This window comes from Nicotiana sylvestris, chromosome 3 (assembly GCF_000393655.2).
Source record: "Nicotiana sylvestris chromosome 3, ASM39365v2, whole genome shotgun sequence".
In the NCBI taxonomy this organism is placed as follows: Eukaryota; Viridiplantae; Streptophyta; class Magnoliopsida; order Solanales; family Solanaceae; genus Nicotiana; species Nicotiana sylvestris.
Genome location: NC_091059.1, coordinates 168,196,871 through 168,207,462, shown reverse-complemented (window position 1 = coordinate 168,207,462; position 10,592 = coordinate 168,196,871). Strand labels below are relative to the sequence as shown.

Here is a 10,592-nt window from a genome sequence, read left to right as displayed (position 1 = left end):
CTATTTAGATAGATAGCCAAAACTGTTAGCTCCCCAGAAATGACGCCAAAACGTTATCGGGACCAACCCTACACCACTACAAAGTGGCGAGAGTGATCGAAGCAGCTTTTACCCGAGATGATCGGGATCGAATCCACAGGGAGCTAGAATTGGGAATTGGATTCCTATCTAAGCTAGAAATGCATAGTGCTCTTAATTGCACTTCCAATCATAGTCGGGTGTTTTGTTACTTCTAATTTTTATGCTAATAGTATGCTAAATTAAAATAAGATTGATTACTTGTAAGGTTTTCTAAATAGTTAAAGAGGCAGTAGGGAAGTAACTTTCTCCTAGGTGAATACTTAATGGGATCTAAAGCCTAAGGCAAAGAACTTATGATGGGGATTGCGATATAGCCAATGCACGGAATTACTCACTCTATACCTCTCGGTAGCTTGAGTGACTTTGCCCTAATTGACTTTTTCAAGACCAATTGGGTGTCAAAATTGTGCAAGCAATATAGGCTCAAATTGGGTATTACTATCTCTAGGTTTAACCCTTTAATTGAGGCTATCAATATCTTGATTACACCCCAATTCCTCGTTGGACTGATTTTCCTAGACTCAAGCTCTCTTTCTCAAGAAGAGCCCAAGTCAAATAGGCACAAATTAGTTTTTGCAACCACTAATTCAACATGAAAAATACAAATCAGTCTAAATATCAACTACCCATAAACATCGAAGCATTAAATCAAAAGACCCATCAAATATCCATACTAGGGTTGAGCCACAACCCTAGCTAATGGGTCTAACTACTCATAATAATGGAACAAAACAGAAAGATAGATGAAGAATAACCCATAAATTATGATTACAAACTAAGATAAGATTCAGTATTAATCTAGCTACAAATTACTCAAAATGGAATAAAACAACTGTTCACGTGCTCTGGGATCTAACATATTACAAAAGATAACCTAAAAATGTGAAAAGAAAGTATTTATATTAGGCCAAATTTTTTGGACAAAAATACCCCTGCAGAGGTACCGCGGACCGCGAAAAATGTATCGCGGCCGCGGTGAGGCTTTTTAGCTTGACTTTATGGGTCTCTGAATCTAGCCACCGCGGACCGCATAAAATGCTCCACGGCTGCGATGGCTTCATCGCGGTCCGTACAAAATGCTCCGCGGACTGCACTGGCTTTAATTGTCCAAACTACCAACTCTCTGAATCCTCTCTCCACGGATCGCATGAAATGAATTGCGGTCGCGAAGAGGCTACTGCGGTCCGCACAAAATGGGTTGTGGCCGCAGTGCTTGAGCTTCCAAAATCTGCACCTCTCTGAATCTCCTCACTACGGACCGCACTAAATGGATTGCGGCCGCGGTGGGTCTGTTGCAACTGTGCTTTGACTTGTTCTTGGTACTTATGCATGTTTCACTCCTTTTTAGCTGATTTTGACTACTTGTCACCTTTTTGACCAAACCCTGCAAACAAGCACAACATGTAAGTCTTTTGGGACTATTTGTATACATTTTTAATCAAAACTCAAGTAAAACGGAAATGAACTAGAATCCCTAATTATCACGGCCTCTCCTTCGCCGACATGCTGCTGCATCTGCAGTCCCAACTGGTGAAACATATATCGTCCAATAACCTGCACAACATGTAAAATATTAATTTAGAAATGGTAATATTAACGTTATTACTAAGTATTCATTAAATGGTAATGTTACCAAATAACATACCAACGCCTCATGCCTCCTGGCGTATGGAACGAATCGACCTCTAGCGTGATGAACGGGATTCCCGAAGATAAGTCAAGTAATGTTGCGGTACCAGCCGATATTCGCATGCTCATAATCCATAAGATGGGCTGGAGGGGGTGGTGGAATCAGGTCATGCCACTGGTCCCAACTCTCGATCTGCGCCTCTAGCCGTGACTCATATGCCTGGTCAACCTTCGAACGATCATCCCGCTGGTAATGAGTCCTAACCTAAGCGGGCGGTGGAGGTACATACTGCGGTCGACCAAACTGGCGAAGGACTCGCTCGGTGGCATGATGCTCGACAATATCAAGACATACGAACGGGGCGGAAGAACTCCACATAAGTCGCCCGGTCGAGCAATAATCGGGAAAACTAGCTATTAGTGCGTCGCTATAGGGCGTCCAAATGAACTATCACGGAAAAATAGGAACTGTGAGTATACGCAACACATATAAATCCAATCCAAATAAACTTTAAGTATAGAATTACATGCACGTCCTCTAGCATATCTAACAAATCTCTGCAATACAGGAGATTATGTCGAGCCTCGTACTCGCGTCTGTATCTCCGCCTCTCAACCCACCTCCTAGCCAAAGGGAGAAACGGTGGAAGTGGTGCATCCTGAGCTATGGGTGGTAGAGGTGGCTGAAACTGCAGGAACCGCTCCCAGGCCCAAACCTAATATACAATTTGGACGTAAAATTTAAGGTATATTTTTATGATGTATGTTATAATGAAGAGATTATTTGTCTATGTTTTCATCTGCAGCAGCGGCATAAATCCTGCAACGTCTCGTTGGGTGCCCATGCATGCCCGACACATATGCCGGTCCAAGTAACCGTCAACGAAATACGACTAGACCCAACCAATACACCCTCATCCTCTGGCCGAAAACCAGTGAGCCGCTGCAAAGTCTCCAAGTACTGAGCTCTCGTATAATCTCTCATGCCTCGTGGGAAAGCAACAACAAGTCCATCAACCAACAACCCATGGTTAAATGGAATGTATGCGTCTCTGGTCGCCACCGCTCTATCAAAGCCGTGAGCAGCGACCAATCCAGCTGCAGTCGGCCAATCTCAATGATCCTATAAAAGCCCGTATCCTGCAGGAGTCTGACTACAGGGGGATGGAGCTGGCGTTCCTTAAGAAAGTCCCAGACATCGTCTATCCTCCTAGAACGTAAAGTTTGGGCCAATAACTCCCTCTCCCATATGTAGGAAGACATATTCTCGGCCTGTAGTTGTAGTAGCTCTAGAGAGGCAGGTCCTGGATGCAAAAGCGGAACCGCCATGACGACTACTGTAAATTGAACAAAATTAATTACATTATTTTTCTTTTCCACTGCTTAAATATATTGCAATACCTTGAATATTAAATTTTATTCGATATTTTTACTATATTGTTAATTAGGTTGATACATTTTCAATATTATACTTTTATTTTTTTATACGTTATTTTAATATGTTAGTTTTATTATTTTATATGTTTGTTAGTTATTCACCTATTTTTTTAGTACACATGATTTAATTATTAAATATTCATATTTTGGTTCCGGACACAATATTTTAGGCCCAGTAACACCAATATATATCCTGAATTCTTATGTTCATGATGAATTTTTTTTTCCGATTTTTCACTCAACAGGAGTGTTATTTTATATGTTATGTTATTATTATATATGTTAGTTTTATTATTTAATATGTTAGTTTATTATTGTATATGTTAGTTTTATTATTTAATATGTTTGTTAGTTATTCACCTATTTTTTACTACACATGATTTAATTATTAAATATTCACATTTTGGTTTCGGACACTATATTTGAGGCCCAATAGCACCAATGTATCTTGAATTCTTATATTCATGATGAGAATTTTTTTCCAATTTTTCACTCAATAGGTCTGTTATTTTATATGTTAGTTTATTATTGTATAAGTTAGTTTTATTATTGTATATGTTAGTTTTATTATTTAATATGTTAGTTTTATTATTTTATATATTAGTTTTATTATTTAATATGTTAGTTTTATTATTTTATATGTTAGTTTTATTATTTAATATATTACTTTTATTATTTAATATGTTATTTATTATTGTATATGTTTATTTGTTTGTTATTGACTTATTTTTTACTATACTAAAATTAAATAATTAATTTTCATAACTATACAAGATTTAATTATTAAATAATTACATTTTGGTTCCAGACACAATATTTGAGGCCCGGTAGCACCAATGTATCCTGAATTCTTATGTTCTTACGTTTGTTCACTATAATTGGAGATAATTTATGTTTGAATATCAGTTTTTGACGTATTTTTTAGAATAAGAGATACTTAAATAATTCATTTCTATAACTACAAGGATACTACACTAAAGGGCACTACATTTTACTATGCTAAAAGGTCACTATATTACAAATATGAATACTACATTAGGCCACAAGATACCACTACAGGGTACTAAAGTAAAAATTTATCTAGTTTACTAGTCTTTTAGCAAATTAATAATCGAAGCTGGATAAAAATAACAAATCAATTTAATCACAAAACAATCAAGAAATTACATATACCACAGTAAAAAGTAACTAATTAATATTTTTTAACAACTAATAACAATTTCCCTATTGTACAAATTATTTTAGCACACTTATACTATAATCCGGATAAAAAACAACAAATTAATTAAATCATAAAACAGTCACAAAATAACATAGAGCACATAAAAAATAACTAATATGCATTTTTATACAAGTTTTATCAAAAACGAAATCGAAATACCTCAATTTGAGGTTTTAGGAAAGTCGAAGATTTTGTGATTTTGAGCCGAAACAACCAATAGCGTCCAAGATTACTCCTTAGCTAGCGCATGGGACCGAGAATCTATACTTTATGTGGGACGGGTGAGCTCCACTTAAGCTTTTAGTATTTAAAAATGGAGAAGAGGGGACCGTTCTGTTTCTCTTTTGGGGGCAGGGAAGAAGACGTTATATATATATATATATATAGCGTCTTTTGTTAAGACGCTATATTTTTCCGCTTTTTTTTAATTCAAATATAGCGTCCTTTTAAAGGACGCTATATATACTTTGGTAACTATTTTTTTGCACACCTTTCGGTCATTTAAGTCAAAAGGAATCACATTTTTGTTCCGGATTCCATTGAAGAATGAGTAATGGAAGGCAGTAAATGCCATATTCTCTATAACGGACTATGTACTTAATGCAATAGAATATTCTTCATTAAATGTCGCCGAGTGTCAGGGATTTATCTCGCCTTTAAGATCATCATTCCCTTCGGGGTCAAGCGAGATTGTCGTCTTCAGACCTGGTTGCCTTCTGCCTTCGGCTACACGTGTCGCTTTATTATGCTTGTATTTAGTATGAACATATTTTACCCTATACAGCTAGTCCTCCTGCTTTCCGGTGGCACATCTTTGTATTTGTCACACCTCCTTTTTCTACCTACACCCCGGAAAGGGTATAAGTAAAGGGAGTTTTTCCAATTAAAGGACAATCAAAACGAGATTTATTATAAAGATTCAGAGTCGCCACTTGGGAGATTTATGATGTCCCAAGTCACCGGTTGAATCCCGAATCGAGGAAAATATTGACTCTGTTTAACAGTCCGCGATCCAGAAATCCGGGTAAAAAATTCTGTTAACCCGGGAGAAGGTGTTAGGCATTCCCAAGTTCCGTGGTTCTAGCACGGTAGCTCAACGGTTATATTCGGCTTGATTATCCAATTTAGACAATTATGAACCTATGTGCAAATTTAACCGTTTAACCACTTTTATTTAATTTTTAAAGAAGATTGAACGTCGTTTAAAACATATCTTTGAATCGCGCCACATGAAATGCACCCGCAATTCTAAACATATTTTATTCAACGTTTTGGGATTTGATTTGGGTCACATGAAATGCACACCCGAGTTTAAGAAGGTAATATTATTAAACTAACGAGCCGAAAGTAATTACGAATTTGCAATTTCGCTAGAGCCATGAAAATTCGCTAAATGGCGTGCCTCGAATTCTAAGGATCAAAACGAAGTGGGTTAAAATAAGGGCCATGCACTTGAGATTTCATTTGGCATGGCACGCTTCGAATTATTTTAAAAGGTTTTACTCAACTGAAGCAAACCACGGATATTCATGAATTATTTTTCTAAGACTAGTTTGAAACTATTATGAGGCTATAAATTATTAAGCCTGTATTGTTCAGTTGCAGAACTATCAACAAAACACCATAAAACTATATCTATGTATCCCTAAAGCAATGTTTATTTACTAACAATGACGATCAGAAGAGTTATGGCAAGAATTAACTTCTTATTACATTTTTAAAAAGTAGCCACTAGAAGAAAAAGGAAAATTATAGACTAAAGTTCAAATACGACAATAACACTGCGATTAATCAATAAACAAATAGAATGGAGAAATAAGATTAACTACAGACAAAATATTTCACTGTTCCAAATCCACAAGATGCCAAACTGCCAAATTGAACCCCTCCATTAACACCTAGCTAGAGTTATATCACAGTTCCTTTAGTATTAGAAGACCAGATCTCATTAAGGACACAAAACGAACGTAGCATTGAACAAAGCGTAAGCAGCAAAAGAGACGATTGAAACAACAGATGAAATAAAGGAACGGACCTTCAAAAGAAAGCTTTCTTCATTAAGAATGATCCTTCAGCAGACATTTGCAGCGTCAGTTATTTGACACGAACAAAGATCGAAATCGGCGCCGGAAACCTCAACAAACCTCGTCGTCACCTCGAATTCAAACCGGAATCAACCTCGGCTCATCTCGTTGGACCTGGACTCGAACTCAGCTCTTGAAAGAAGGCGAGCGTGAAGAAAACGCCAGGTGAAGAAGACTGCGATTTGGATTTTGAAATTTGAATGACTGTATTTTAGCGTTGAAAAGAAAGAGAGTTTTGGCTGCTTTGGTGAAAGAGAGTGGTGTGAGGTTAGGTCGTTTGGTGTCAAGCTTCGCCGGAAATGGTAGCTTCGCGGTGAACGGAGGTCCAGCGACGATGGTAAGCTGGGTGAGGTCGCTTGGTTCTATTTGTCGCGTCTGGAACTCGTTAATTCGACGAGCTGGTGGAGCTCGTTTTTCCGGCGAGTTTCAGACAGAGATGGGGTCGTTTGACGATTAACGTTCAGGGGTCGTTGATGTTTTGTCCGGCGAGCTGGGTTGACGGGGAGATGTAGAGGGTCGGCGCCTGGGTGATCGGCGTGAGGTCAGGCGCGGGGTGTGGTGATTTTCGGCAAAGGGTCACTGTTTTTGGGTTGTTCTGCTGCGCAGCCTTTAGCTTTTTAGCCTTCCCATTTCTTCGTTTCTTTCTTCGTTCATGCGCAGCTTTTGTTCATATCCCCCCTCTGTGTTAGGTGTTAGCTTCTTATATATACATAGGTCTAGGTTAGTTTTGTAGGGTTTTTAGGTTAAGGGGTATGAGCCTAAGAATTATGGGCTTGACAATTGTGGGTTAGATCCAAAATTAGGCCTAAAGATGGGTTGCTCGAGCCCAAGCTCTATTCTTTCGCTGCGGACGAGATTAAAAATACGGGCCCATTTGTTAATTATTCCTATTATTAAAATAATTATTAAAATAAAACTAACCATTAAAGCAAATCTATTTTTGGTATTTTCAAATATCATATTAAAATAAAAATACGACACTATTTTTGCATATATTTTTTAAAGAATTTTTTAGATTAAAAATGACTACAAAACATTAATGAACCTATTTTTGTGATTTTTTGTTTTCTTGTAATAAAATTAAAGTAAAAGAGTCAAAATTACTTGAAATATCAATATTATGCCTAAATTAAATATTTTATGCTAATATATAAGAAATCTTGAGGAGGGTCAAAAATCACATGTCTACAGCTGCTCCTCTTTGACTGGAAACGCGAAGAGTTTTTAGACAAAAAATGACTAGACAGGTTTTTTTACCCGACCCTTATTTGGAGAGACTAAAACTAAGAGAGAGGGGAATTTGACCGAGCCCGGGTGTCTGAGTTGCCTACATATCCTTGGCTATAAAGGAATCAGGCCACGTGTAGTTCAGAGGTGAGTGAAATGATGGAGTATGCCGAGGTGGAGAGCCGGTCGAGGTGTCGTTCCGTCGAGGTTCCGGTCCGCAGTCCTGCTATTACATCAAAATCAAAACATGAAAAAGACTAGCTAAGCCTATCAACTACGAGTTACAAGATTCCTATCTATAAGTCTTCTGAAGCTTGATCTTGAGTCTTGAATGGTTCTTCATGCAGACTTTAGATTTGAACCTTGGCGCTTGTTAGCTACAGGTGCTAGCTCGTTCGTCTACAGCTTTTGGGTCAGGACCGGACATGTAGTGCTTGTGACTTCCACCACGTCTTAAGCAGTTCACATCTTTCATCAACTTCTGCATTTGGATTCACTTCTTGCCTTTCTCTCTTTTCTTTATTGTGACTAACTTCTGTTGATCACCTCGAACTGTTGACTCGCATTCTTGCCGCGAGATTCTTTGGTTGCTGACTTGAATTGCAATCTGAGATGCTTTTCCTTTTCTTCAGGTGGACGCCTGACTGTTGAACTCGAACCGTCTTCTCTTGTTACTTGACACTGTTTTCCTTTGCACCTTGAACCATTTTCCCCTAAAACTTGAACTGTCTTCCTTCGAAACTGCTTTCCCTTGAAACTCGAGTTTTCTTCCTTCGACATTGCTTTCCCTAGAAACTTGAGTTGTCTACCTTGTTCTCCAGGTGGGCGCCTGATTACAACAAAACCGACAAAACAAAGAAATTTTCTGCCCCAGTTTGCACTAGGAAGATTTGTGAGTTGTTAGCAAAATTGTAAACCACTTGTACTATTGATGCAATGATGAAATTAAACTAAAGAATAGACTAGGAAAATTATAAACTAAGCTTGACTAAAAAACTGACCCTATTCTCCAGGCGGGGCTCCCTGACTGCTAACTTGAATGTATTTCATGCTCTCCAGGCGGGCTCCTGACTTCAACAAAATAGACAAAACAAAGAAAATTTTCTGCCCCCAGTTTGCACTAGGAAGATTTGTGAGTTGTTAGCAATATTGTAAACCAAAATATAACTTGAAATACCAAGACTAGGAAGTGCGTCTCCTAGGGGTGGAACATTAATGACTTAAACTAAGAAGTGTGTCTTAGGAATGAATTTAAATGATCGATACTAGGAAGTGCGTCTCCTAGGGGTGAGAACTTCGGTGACTAAAACTCATACGATCCAAACTAGGAAGTGCGTCTCCTGAAAGTGTATCCTAAAAAAACCAGACTAGGAAGTGCGTCTCCTAAGGGTATAACTTTAGTGCGTAGAACCAGGAATTGCGTCTCCTAGGGGAAAACTCAATGTAGGAAGTGCGTCTCCTAAAACAAAAATATAACCTGAAAAACCCAGACTAGGAAGTGCGTCTCCTAGGGGTGAAACTTCAATGACTCAAACTAGGAAGTGTGTCTCCCACGAATGAACTTAAATGAATCAGACTAGGAAGTGCGTCTCCTAGGAGAAAATCTCAATTTAGGAAGTGTGTCTCCTAAAACAACAATACAACCTGAACTACCCAGACTAGGAAGTGCGTCTCCTAGGGGTGAAATCTCAATTTAAGAAGTGCGTCTCCTAAAACAAAAATATAACCTGAACTACCCAGACTAGAAAGCGCGTCTCCTAGGGGTGAAATCTTAATTTAGGAAGTGCGTCTCCTAAAACAAAAATATAACCCGAAAGACCTAGATTAGGAAGTGCGTCTCCTAGGGGTGAAACATCAATGACTCAAACTAGGGAGTGCATCTCCTAGGAATGAACTTAAATGAACCAAATAGGAAGTGCGTCTCCTAGTGGTAAAATCTCAATTTAGGAAGTGTGTCTCCTAAAGCAAAAATATAACCCGAAACACCCAAAATAGAAAGTGCGTCTCCTAGGGGTGATGTGTGATCTTCTCAACAGCCTTTGCGTAAGCAGAATTGGGGCATTACACCTGAAAATTTCAACCTTCCAAGCTTTGATATGAACATAGCTTCTGTCCCTGTTTCAGACAAAGAAAACTTGTGAGTTTAAACATGGTGGTTGGTTTGTGGCCTTGACTTTGTGGCAGCTGCTCCTTCACTTGCTATGATAACTTTGATTTCACCTTGAAAGACATTGCTCGCTTATTGACTAACCAATTTCTCTGTCACCCTTATCACAAAAAATACCTCTTCTCCGTTCAGACCCATACCCTCTATCTATTGCATTGCTCATGAACTGACGTCTACCAAACCTTTGTGTTTCACATGAATCCCAAACCACGTTAATTGCCATCCACTTAGTGCACATGCTGTTTTGTCCTGACTTAAATCATTGGCCTTGGCCTTGAAGTCTATTGTTCCCTCACTTGTCACGATAACTTTGATTTCTGCTTGGAAGACCTCGCTTGTCATTGGTTAACCACTTTCTTTGTTGATCTCATCACAGATAATACCTTTGACCCGTTCACACAACATCCTCTATCTGTTGCACTGTTCACGAATTGAAATATACCAAACCTTTGTATTTCTCATGGACCCTAAAGCATGTTTATCGTTACCAACTCCGTGCGCTTGTTGTTCTTTCCTGACTTATGACACTGTGACATGCTAGCCAGATCTCGTTTTGTGCAATTGGAAAGCTGGTGGCAAATTTTGAAGCCATTTCTCACTTATTTTGACCAAACAGACTCAGGAAGAGGAAATAAACAAGACAAAAGGAACAGAGTAAAGGACAAAGGAAAGAAGTGATTCCTAACAAGAAAATTACAAAGTAGAAACCTATCAGATGCGGATACCAACTATAATGACCATGACA

General features: G+C 38.4%; 1 long non-coding RNA gene across 1 annotated transcript; it reads right to left on the bottom strand.

The window, feature by feature from the left end:
* Positions 1-885: 885 nt before the first annotated feature.
* On the bottom strand, positions 886-7,116 carry LOC104211556 (uncharacterized). The gene is made up of 3 exons (XR_707172.2): positions 6,405-7,116; positions 1,727-2,158; positions 886-1,635 (listed from the first exon to the last, which is right to left on the bottom strand). It is a non-coding gene; the product is annotated as an uncharacterized lncRNA (long non-coding RNA).
* Between the last annotated feature and the right edge of the window lie 3,476 nt (positions 7,117-10,592).